Consider the following 12,043-nt stretch of genomic DNA (forward strand, 5'->3'; position numbering starts at 1 on the left):
CAGACTTTTGGTGGAGTCTATCGGATTTTCCATGTATAATATCATGTCATCTGCAAAAAGCGAAAGCTTGACTTCATCTTTGCCAATTTTGATGCCTTTGATTTCCTTTTGTTGTCTGATTGCTGATGCTAGAACTTCCAGCACTATGTTAAACAGCAGCGGTGAGAGTGGGCATCCTTGTCGTGTTCCTGATCTCAGGGAAAAACCTCTCAGTTTTTCCCCGTTGAGGATGATGTTAGCTGTGGGCTTTTCATAAATGGCTTTTATGATCTTTAAGTATGTTCCTTCTATCCCGACTTTCTCAAGAGTGTTTATTAAGAAAGGGTGCTGGATTTTGTCGAAGGCATTTTCTGCATCAATTGACAGGATCATATGGTTCTTCTCTTTTTTTTTGTTAATGTGATGTATCACGTTGATTGATTTGCGAATGTTGAACCAGCCCTGCATCCCAGGAATGGATCCCACTTGATCATGGTGAATAATTCTTTTTATATGCCGTTGAATTCGATTTGCTAGTATCTTATTGAGAATTTTTGCATCCATATTCATCAGGGATATTGGCCTGTAGTTCTCTTTTTTTACTGGGTCTCTGTCTGGTTTAGGAATCAAAGTAATACTGGCTTCATAGAATGAGTCTGGAAGTTCTCCTTCCCTTTCTATTTCTTGGAATAGCTTGAGAAGGATAGGTATTATCTCTGCTTTAAACGTCTGGTAGAACTCCCCTGGGAAGCCATCTGGTCCTGGACTCTTATTTGTTGGGAGATTTTTGATAACTGATTCAATTTCTTCGCTGGTTATGGGTCTGTTCAAGCTTTCTCTTTCCTCCTGATTGAGTTTTGGAAGAGTGTGGGTGTTCAGGAATTTGTCCATTTCTTCCAGGTTGTCCAATTTGTTGGCATATAATTTTTCATAGTATTCCCTGATAATTGTTTGTATCTCTGAGGGATTGGTTGTAATAATTCCATTTTCATTCATGATTTTATCTATTTGGGTCATGTCCCTTTTCTTTTTGAGAAGCCTGGCTAGAGGTTTGTCAATTTTGTTTATTTTTTCAAAAAACCAACTCTTGGTTTCGTTGATCTGCTCTACAGTTTTTTTAGATTCTATATTGTTTATTTCTGCTCTGATCTTTATTATTTCTCTTCTTCTGCTGGGTTTAGGCTGCCTTTGCTGTTCTGCTTCTAGTTCCTTTAGGTGTGCTGTTGATTTTGTATTTGGGATTTTTCTTGTTTCTTGAGATAGGCCTGGATTGCAATGTATTTTCCTCTCAGGACTGCCTTCGCTGCGTCCCAAAGAGTTTGGATTGTTGTATTTTCATTTTCGTTTGTTTCCATATATTTTTTAATTTCTTCTCTAATTGCCTGGTTGACCATTCATTCTTTAGGTGTTCTTTAACCTCCATGCTTTTGGAGGTTTTCCAGACTTTTTTCTGTGGTTGATTTCAAGCTTCATAGCATTGTGGTCTGAAAGTATGCATGGTATAATTTCAATTCTTGTACACTGATGAAGAGCTGTTTTGTGACCCAGTATATGATCTATCTTGGAGAATGTTCCATGTGCACTCGAGAAGAAAGTATATTCTGTTGTTTTGGGATGCAGAGTTCTAAATATATCTGTCAAGTCCATCTGATCCAATGTCTCATTCAGGGCCCTTGTTTCTTTATTGACCGTGTGTCTAGATGATCTATCCATTTCTGTAAGTGGGGTGTTAAAGTCCCCTGCAATTACCACATTCTTATCAATAAGGTTGCTTATGTTTATGAGTAATTGTTTTATATATTTGGGGGCTCCGGTATTCGGCGCATAGACATTTATAATTGTTAGCTCTTCCTGATGGATAGACCCTGTAACTATTATATAATGTCCTTCTTCATCTCTTGTTACAGCCTTTAATTTAAAGTCTAGTTTGTCTGATATAAGTATGGCTACTCCAGCTTTCTTTTGGCTTCCAGTAGCATGATAAATAGTTCTCCATCCCCTCACTCTCAATCTAAAGGTGTCCTCAGGTCTAAAATGAGTCTCTTGTAGACAGCAAATAGATGGGTCTTGTTTTTTTATCCATTCTGATACCCTATGTCTTTTGGTTGGCGCATTTAATCCATTTACATTCAGTGTTATTATAGAAAGATACGGGTTTAGAGTCATTGTGATGTCTGTATGTTTTATGCTTGTAGTAATGTCTCTGGGACTTTGTCTCACAGGGTCCCCCTTAGGATCTCTTGTAGGGCTGGTTTAGTGGTGACAAATTCCTTCAGTTTTTGTTTGGGAAGACCTTTGTCTCTCCTTCTATTCTAAATGACAGACTTGTTGGATAAAGGATTCTTGGCTGCATATTTTTTCTGTCAGCACCCTGAAAATCTCGTGCCAATTCTTTCTGGCCTGCCAAGTTTCAAAAGAGAGATCAGTCACAAGTATTATGGGTCTCCCTTTATATGTGAGGGCACGTTTACCCCTTTCTGCTTTCAGAATTTTCTCTTTATCCTTGTATTTTGCCAGTTTCACTATGATATGTCGTGCAGAAGATCGATTCAAGTTACATCTGAAGGGAGTTCTCTGTGACTCTTGGATTTCAATGCCTTTTTCCTTCCCCAGTTCAGGGAAGTTCTCAGCTATTATTTCTTCAAGTACCCCTTCAGCACCTTTCCCTCTCTCTTCCTCCTCTGGGATACCAATCATGCGTATATTATTTCTTTTTAGTGTATCACTTAGTTCTCTAATTTTCCCCTCATACTCCTGGATTTTTTTATCTCTCTTTTTCTCAGCTTCCTCTTTTTCCATAATTTTATCTTCTAGTTCACCTATTCTCTCCTCTGCCTCTTCAAGCCGAGCTGTGGTGGTTTCCATTTTGTTATGCATTTCGTTTAAAGCGTTTTTCAGCTCCTCATGACTGTTCCTTAGTACCTTGATCTCTGTAGCAAGAGATTCTCTGCTGTCCTCTATACTGTTTTCAAGCCCAGCGATTAATTTTATGACTATTATTCTAAATTCACTTTCTGTTATATTATTTAAATCCTTTTTGATCAGCTCATTAGCTGTTGTTATTTCCTGGAGATTCTTTTGAGGGGAATTCTTCCGCTTGGTCATTTTGGATAGTCCCTGGTGTGGTGAGGACCTGCAGGGCCCTTCCCCTGTGCTGTGGTGTATAACTGGAGTTGGTGGGCGGGGCCGCAGTCAGACCTGATGTCTGCCCCCAGCCCACCGCTGGGGCCACAGTCAGACTGGTGTGTGCCTTCTCTTCCCCTCTCCTAGGGGCGGGATTCACTGTGGGGTGGTGTGGCTTGTCTGGGCTACTTGCACCCTGCCAGGCTTGTGATGCTGGGGATCTGGCGTATTAGCTGGGGTGGGTAGGCAAGGTGCTCGGGGGCAGGAGGGGCAGGCTTAGATCGCTTCTCCTTAGGTGATCCACTTCAGGAGGGGCCCTGTGGCAGCGGGAGGGAGTCAGATCCGCTGCCGGAGGTTTGGCTCAGCAGAAGCGCAGAGTTGGGTGTTTGCGCAGAGTGAGCAAGTTCCCTGGCAGGAACCGGTTCCCTTTGGGATTTCGGCTGGGGGATGGGCAGGGGAGATGGCGCTGGCGAGCGCCTTTGTTTCCCACCAAACTGAGCTCTGTTGTCAGGGGGCTCAGCAGCTCTCCCTCCCTTTGTCCTCCAGCCTTCCCGCTTTCCGAGCAGAGCTGTTAACTTATGACCTCCCAGACGCTAAGTCGTGCTTGTCGTGGGAACACAGTCCGTGAGGCCCCTCCGCTTTTGCAAGCCAGACTCGGGGGCTCTGCTTGGCCGGCGAGCTGCCCCTCCGCCCCGGCTCCCTCCCGCCAGTCTGTGGAGCGTGCACCGCCTCGCCACCCTTCCTACCCTCTTCCGTGGGCCTCTTGTCTGAGTTTGACTCCGGCGACTCCATTTTGCTAATCCTCTGGCGGTTTTCTGGGTTATTTAGGCAGGTGTAGATGGAATCTAAGTGATCAGCAGGACGTGCGGTGAGCCCAGCGCCCTCCTAAGCCCTTAAATTTTTATTTTAGAGAAAGAGAGAGAGCATGCAAGTGGGGGAGCGGGGCAGAGGGAGAAAAAGAAAATCTTAAGCAGTGTTCATGCTCAGTACAAAGCCTGATGTGGAACTGGATGAAGGGCTCAGTCCCATGACCCTAGGATCATGACCTGAGCTGAAATCAAGCCTTGGATGCTCAACTGACTGAGCCACCCAGGCACCCCAAGATAAGTGTACTCTTAATACTCTTTATCTCTTTCATTCACCCTCCACCCACATCTACTCTGACAACCACCAGTTTCTTCTCCACATTTAACATTTTGCTTGTTTGCTTGCTTTTTTCTTTGTTTTATTTTTTAAATTCCACATATGAGTGAAATCAAAAGGTATTTGTCTTTGACATTTCATCTAGCACTATACCCTCTAGCTCCAACCATATTGGTGCAAATAGCAAGATTTCTGGGGCGCCTGGGTGGCGCAGTCGGTTAAGCGTCCGACTCCAGCCAGGTCACGATCTCGCGGCCCGTGAGTTCGAGCCCCGCGTCAGGCTCTGGGCTGATGGCTCAGAGCCTGGAGCCTGTTTCCCATTCTGTGTCTCCCTCTTTCTCTGCCCCTCCCCCGTCCATGCTCTGTCTCTCTCTGTCCCAAAAATAAATAAACGTTGAAAAAAAAATTAAAAAAAAAAAAAAAAGATTTCATTCTTTATGCCTGAGCAATAATCCATCACGCACACACACACACGCACACACACACACACACATACACAACCACATCTTTTTCATCCATGTATCTATTGATGGACACTTGGGTGACTTCCATATCTTGGCTATTGTAAATAATACTACAATAAACATAGGGGTGCATATATCTTTTCAAATTAGTGTTTGCATTTTCTTTGGGTAAATACCCATCAGTGGAATTATTGGATCATATAGTAATTTTATTTTTAATTTTTGGAAGAATCTTGATACTGTTTTCTGTAGTTCCTACACCAATTTTTATTCCCACCAGCAGTGCATGAGAGATCCTTTTTCTCTACATCCTTCCCAATACTTGGTATTTCTTGTCGTTTGATACTAGCCATTCTGACAGGAGTAAAGTGATATCACAGTGTGGTTTTAATTTAAATTTTCCTGATGATGAATGATGTTGAACATCTTTTCTTGTGTCTGTTGGTCATCTGTATGTCCTCTTTGAAAAAATGTCTGTTACCATTCTTTGCCTGATTTTAATTGGATTATATATATTTTTGGTGTCTTACTGTATACATTCTTTATATATTTTGGCCTTTAACACCTAATTAAATATATCATTTACAAATATCTACTCCCATTCAGTAGATTGTTGTTTTATTTCATTGACAATTTCCTTCACTGTGCAAAAAGTTTTTGTCTTCACATAGTCCCAATATTTCAATTTTTCTTTTGTTTCCTTTCTAGATAAAACATATCTAAGAATTTTTTCTATGACTGATGTAAAGGAAATTACAGCCTATGCTATATTCTAGGAATTTTATTGTTTCAGGGCTCACATTTAGGCCTTTAATACATTTTGAACTTATTTTTGTGTGTGGAGTAAAAAAGTGGTCCAGTTTCATTCTTTTGCATGTAGCTGTAAAGTTTCCCCAGCACCACTTATCGAAGAGAGTTTTTTCCATTGTATATTCTTGACTGCTTTGCTGTAGATTAATTAAAAATAAACATTTGGGTTTATTTATATACTCTATTCTGTTCCATTGACCTATATGTCTATTTTTGCTCCACTATAATACTGTTTGGGTTAATACAACTTTGTAATATATCTTGAAATCTAGGATTGTGATGCCTTCAGCTTTGTTCTTTCTCAAGATTGCTTGGGGTAAGATGGTAGCATAGGAGGGTGCTGGGATCACCTCATCCTGCTGATCATTTAGATTCCACCCACACCTCCCTAAATAACCCAGAAAACCACCAGAAAACTAGCAGAATGGACTGTCTGGAGCCAACCATAGACAAGAGGCCCATGGAAGAGGGTAGGAAAGGCAGAGAGGCAGTGCTCGCTACAGGGACTGGTGGGAGGGAACCAGGGCGGTGCTGGGGCAGCCCACCCAGCAAGGCAGAGCCCCCGAAGTCTGGCATGCAAAAGCGGAGGAGCCAGACTGCATGAGTTCTGACATCCAGCGGGAATTGACATCTGGAATGTTATAAGTCAACAATTCTGCTTGGAGAGCAGGAGGGCGAGAGGACACTGGTAGGGAGAGTTGTTGAGCCCCGGAAGACAGAGCTCAGCTCCGTGGGGGACCAAAGGCACTGGCAAGCACCATCTCCCTCTCCCATCCCCCAGCTGAAATCCAAAGGGAACCAGTTTCCTTCACTGAACTTGCTTGCACCACACAAACACCCAACACTGTGCTTCTGTGGATCCATCCCTCCAAAGGGTCTGCCTTCCTCCAGTGCTGCAGGGCCCCTCCTGCATGGGACAACCCATGGAAAGCAAGGTGAACCTGCTCCTCCCCCCCCCCACCACCTTGCAACTTGCTGATGCACCCCAGCTAATAGGCCTGATCCCATTGAAGCAGTACCACAAGCCTGGCAGTGTGCAAGTAGCCCAGACAGGGGCAACACCACTCCACAGTGAGTCCTGCCCCTGGGAGAGGGGAAGATAAGGTACACACCATTCTGACTGTGGCCTCAGCAGTGGGCTGGGGGCAGACATCTGGTATGACTGTGGCCCCACCCACCAAAAAAGTTACTCCAGACAGCACAGGGGAAGTGCCCCACGCCACCCCAGGGACTACCCAAAAGGATGAAACAGAAGAACTCTCCTCAAAAGAAATTCCAGGAAGTAGAGACAGCTAATGAATTGATCAAAAACGATTTAAGCAATATAACAGAACAAAAATTTAGAGTAATAGTCATAAAATTAATCGCTGGGCTTGAAAAAAAGTATAGAGGACAGCAGAGAATCTATTGACACAGAGATCAAGGGACTAAGAAATAGTCATGAGGAGCTAAAAAAATGCTATAAATGAGCTGAAAAATAAAATGGAGGCGACCACAGCTCAGATTGAAGAGGCAGAGGAGAGAATAGGTGAATTAGAAGATAAAATTATGGAAAAAGAGGAAGATGAGAAAAAGATAAAAAAAATCCAGGAGTATGAGGGGAAAGTTAGATAACTAAGTGATGCAATCAAATGGAACAATATCCTTATAATAGGAATTCCAGAAGAGGAAATGAGAGAGAAAGGGGTGGAAGGTGTACTTGAACAAATCATAGTTGGGAACTTCCCTGATCTGGGAAAAGAAAAAGGCATTGAAATCCAAGAGGCACAGAGAACTCCTTTCAAACGTAACTTGAATCATTCTTCTGCATGAAATATCAAAGTGAAACTGGCAAAATACAAGGACAAAGGGAAAATTCTGAAAGCAGCTAGGGATAAACATGCTCTAACCTACAAAGGGACAACCATAAAGACTACTGGCAGACCTATCTACTGAGACTTGGCAGGCCAAAAAGGAACGGCAGGAAATCTTCAATGTGTGAACAGAAAAAATATGCAGCCAAGAATCCTTTATCCAGCAAGTTTGTCATTCAGAATAGAAGGAGAGATAAAGGTTCCCCCAAACACACAAAACTGAAGGAATTCATCACCACTAAACCAGCCCTATAAGAGATCCTAAGGGGGATTCTGTGAGTGAAATATTGCAAAGACCACAAAGTACCAGAGACATCACTATAAGCATGAAACATACAGACATCACAATGACTCTAAACCCATATCTTTCTATAATAACACTGAATGTAAATGGACTAAATACTCCAACAAAAAGACATAGGGTATCAGAATGGATAAAAAAACAAGACTCATCTATTTGCTATCTACAAGAGACTCAGTGTAGACATGAGGACACCTTCAGATTGAAAATGAGGGGATGGAGAACTATTTATCATGCTACTGGAACTCAAAAGAAAGCTGGAGTACCCATACTTGTATCAGACAAACTAGACTAAATTAAAGGCTGTACCAAGAGACGAAGAAGGCCATTATATAATAATTACAGGGTCCATCCATCAGGAAAGGCTAACAATTATAAATGTCTATGTGCCAAATATGGGAGCCCCCAAATATATAAAACAATCACAAACATAAGCAACCTTATTGATAAGAATGTGGTAATTGCAGGGGACTTTAATACTCCACTTACAACAATGGACAGATCATCTAGACACAGGATCAATAATGAAACATGGACCCTGAATGATACATTGGATCAGATGGCCTTGACAGATATATTTAGAATTCTGCATCCCAAAGCAACAGAGTATACTTTCTTCTCGAGTGGACATGGAACATTCTCCAAGATAGATCACATACTGGGTCACAAAACAGCCCTTCATTACTATAAAAGCACTGAGATCATATTATGCACACTTTCAGACCACAATGCTATGAAACTTGAGATGAATCGCAGGAAAAACTCTGGAAAACCTCCAAAAGCATGGAGGTTAAAGAACACCCAACTAAAGAATGAATGGGTCAACCAGGCAATTAGAGAAGAAATTAAAAATATATGGAAAGAAATGAAGATGAAAATACAACAATCCAAATGCTTTGGGATGCAGCGAAGGCAGTCCTGAGAGGAAAATACATTGCAATCCAGGCCTATCTCAAGAAACAAGAAAAATCCCAAATACAAAATCTAACAGCACACCAAAAGGAAATAGAAGTAGAACAGCAAAGACACCCCAAACCCAGCAGAAGAAGAGAAATAATAAAGATCAGAGCAGAAATAAACAATATAAAACCTAAAAAACCTGTAGAGCAGATCAATGAAACTAAGACTTGGTTTTTTGAAAAAAATAAACAAAATTGATAAACCTCTAGCCAGGCTTCTCAAAAAGAAAAGGGAGATGACCCAAATACATAAAATCATGAGTGAAAATGGAATTATTATACCCAATCCTTCAGAAATACAAGCCATTACCAGGGAATACTATGAAAAATTATATGCCATCAAACTGGTCAACCTGGAAGAAATGGACAAATTCCTAAGCACCCACACACTCCCAAAACTCAAATAGGAAGAAATATAAAACTTGAACAGACCCATAACCAGTGAAGAAATTGAATCAGTTATCAAAAATCTCCCAACAAATAAGAGTCCAGGACCAGATAACTTCCCTGGGGAATTCTACCAGACATTTAAAGCAGAGGTAATACCTATCCTTCTCAAACTGTTCCAAAAAAATAGAAAGGGAAGGAAAACTCCCAGACTAATTCTATGAAGCCAGGATTACTTTGATTCCTAAACCAGGCAGAGACTCAGTAACAAAAGAGAACTAGAGGCCAAATATCCTTGATGAATATGGATGCAAAAATTCTCAATAAGATACTAGCAAATTGAATTCAAGCGCATATAAAAATAATTATACACCATGATCAAGTGGGATTCATTCCTGGGCTGCACTGGTTCAACATTCCCAAATCAAACAACGTGATACATCACGTAAATAAAAGAAAAGATAAGAACCATATGATCCTGTCAATCGATGCAGAAAAAGCATTTGACAAAATTCAGCGTCCTTTCTTAATAAAAACCCTCAATAAAGTCGGAATAGAAGTAACATATTTAAACATTACAAAAACCATTTATGAAAAACCTACAGCTAATATCATCCTCAATGGGGAAAAACTGAAAACTTTCTCCCTGAGATCAGGAACACGACAGGGATGTCCACACTCACGACTGTTGTTTAACATAGTGTTGGAAGTTCCAGCATCAGGATTCAGACAACAAAAGGAAATCAAAGGCATCAAAACTGACAAAGATGAAGTTAAGCTTTCACTTTTTGCAGAGGACATGATATTATACATGGAAAACCCGACAGACTCCACCAAAAGTCTGATGGAACTGATACATGAATTCAGCAAAGTGGCAGGATATAAAATCAATGTACAAAAATCAGTTGCATTCTTATACACTAACAATGAAGCAACAGAAAGACAAATAAAGAAACTGATCCCATTCACAATTGCACCAAGAAGCATAAAATACCTAGGAATAAACCTGACCAAAGATGTAAAAGATCTGTATGCTGAGAATAATAGAAAGCTTATGAAGGAAATTGAAGAAGATATAAAGAAATGGAAAAACATTCCATGCTCATGGATTGGAGGCATAAATATTGTTAAAATGTCAATACTACCCAAAGCTATCTACACATTCAATGCAATCCCAATCAAAATTGCACCAGCATTCTTCTCAAAACTAGAATAAGCAATCCTAAAATTTGTATGGAACCACAAAAGGCCCTGAATAGCCAAAGTAATTTTGAAGACAAAGACCAAAGCAGGAGGCATCACCATCCCAGACTTTAGCCTCTACTACAAGACAGCATGGTATTGGCACAAAAACAGACACATAGACCAATGGAATAGAATAGAAACCGTAGAACTAGACCCAGAAAAGTATGGCCAACTAATCTTTGACAAAGCAGGAAAGAATATCCAGTGGAACAAAGGCAGTCTCTTTAAGTAATGGTGCTGGGAGAACTGGACAGCAACATGCAGAAGGATGAACCTAGACCACTTTCTTACACCATTCACAAAAACAAACTGAAAATGGATAAAGGACCTGGATGTGAGACAGGAAACCATCAAAACCCTAGAGGAGAAAGCAGGAAAATACCTCTCTGACCTCAGCCAAAGCAATTTCTTACTGACACATCCCCAAAGACAAGGGAATTAAAATCAAAAATGAACTATTGGGACCTCATGAAGATAAAAAGCTTCTGCGCAGCAAAGAAAACAATCAACAAAACTAAAAGGCAACCAATGGAATGGGAAAAGATATTTGCAAATGACATATGAGACAAAGGGCTAGTATCCAAAATCTATAAAGAGCTCACCAAACTCCACACCCGAAAAACAAATAATCCAGTGAAGAAACGGGCAGAAAACATGAATAGACACTTCTCTAAAGAAGACATCTGGATGGCCAACAGGCACATGAAAAGATGCTCAACGTCGCTCCTCATCAGGGAAATACAAATCAAAACCACACTCAGATACCACCTCACACCAGAGTGGCTAAAATGAACAAATCAGGAGACTATAGATGCTGGCAAGGATGTGGAGAAACGGGAACCCTCTTGCACTGTTGGTGAGAATGCAAACTGGTGCAGCCGCTCTGGAAAACAGTGTGGAGTTTCCTCAGAAAATTAAAAATAGACCTACCCTATGACCCAGCAATAGCACTGCTAGGATTTTACCCAAGGGATACAGGAGTACCGATGCATAGGGGCACTTGTACCCCAATGTTTATAGCAGCACTCTCAACAATAGCCAAATTATGGAAAGAGCCTAAATGTCCATCAACTGAGGAATGGATAAAGAAATTGTGGTTTATATACACAATGGAATACTACTTGGCAATGAGAAAAAATGAAATATGGCCTTTTGTAGCAATGTGGATGGAACTGGAGAGTGTGATGCTAAGTGAAAGAAGTCATACAGAGAAAGACAGATAGATAGTATATGTTTTCACTCTTATGTGGATCCTGAGAAACTTAACTGAAGTCCATGGGGGAGGGGAAGAAAAAAAAGAGAGGGGAAGAAACAAAAGAAAAAAAAGAGAGGGGAAGAAAAAAAAAAGAGTTTAGAGAGGGAGGGAGCCGAAGCATAAGAGACTCTTAAAAACTGAAAACAAACTGAGCGTTGATGGGGGGTGGGAGGTATGGGAGGGTATTAGGGAGGTATTGAGGTATTGGGATGAACACTGGGTGTTGTATGGAAACCAATTTGACAATAAATTATATATTTAAAAAAATAAAAAAAATAAAAGTATAAGTGTAAAAGAAAAAAATATAAAGGCTTTCTTTATTTTTGAGAGAGAAAGAGACACAGAGAGACAAAGATACAGAGAGAAAGACAGAGAGGGACAGAGAGAGAAGGAGAGAAGGGAAGGGGCAGAGAAGGAAGGAAAGAAAAAGAATCCCAAGCAGGCTATGCACTGTCAGCATAGAATCCCATGTGAGGCTCAAACTCAAGAACCGTGAGGTCATGACCTGAGCTGAAATCAAAAGT

Source organism: Prionailurus viverrinus, chromosome X, assembly GCF_022837055.1.
Source record: "Prionailurus viverrinus isolate Anna chromosome X, UM_Priviv_1.0, whole genome shotgun sequence".
Taxonomy (NCBI): Eukaryota; Metazoa; Chordata; class Mammalia; order Carnivora; family Felidae; genus Prionailurus; species Prionailurus viverrinus.